The sequence below is a fragment of the Galeopterus variegatus genome, unplaced genomic scaffold, assembly GCF_000696425.1.
Source record: "Galeopterus variegatus unplaced genomic scaffold, G_variegatus-3.0.2 Scaffold13836, whole genome shotgun sequence".
Taxonomy (NCBI): domain Eukaryota; kingdom Metazoa; phylum Chordata; class Mammalia; order Dermoptera; family Cynocephalidae; genus Galeopterus; species Galeopterus variegatus.
Window position 1 is genome coordinate 41,644 of NW_007739947.1, and position 287 is coordinate 41,930.

Consider the following 287-nt stretch of genomic DNA (forward strand, 5'->3'; position numbering starts at 1 on the left):
GGAGCAGGCAGCATCCTTTGCTCAGCTCATTAAATGCCTCTTTTACAATATGTCCTGTGGATTCAATCTAGTCTTACCATGATATTATGTTGATTCTTTCTCATTTTGGCAGCACTTAAGGCTTTAAATGCACAAAGTAATTTTCCACCAAATCAATTGTTAATTGTCATTGCCTCCATAATTCAAAGGTGCTTAGAGGCTTGTTATTCACTCTGGATCAGTCTTCTTATGTAGTTTATGGACACAAATCCTCTCACGGACATATACTAATTGTACATCTCCATTTG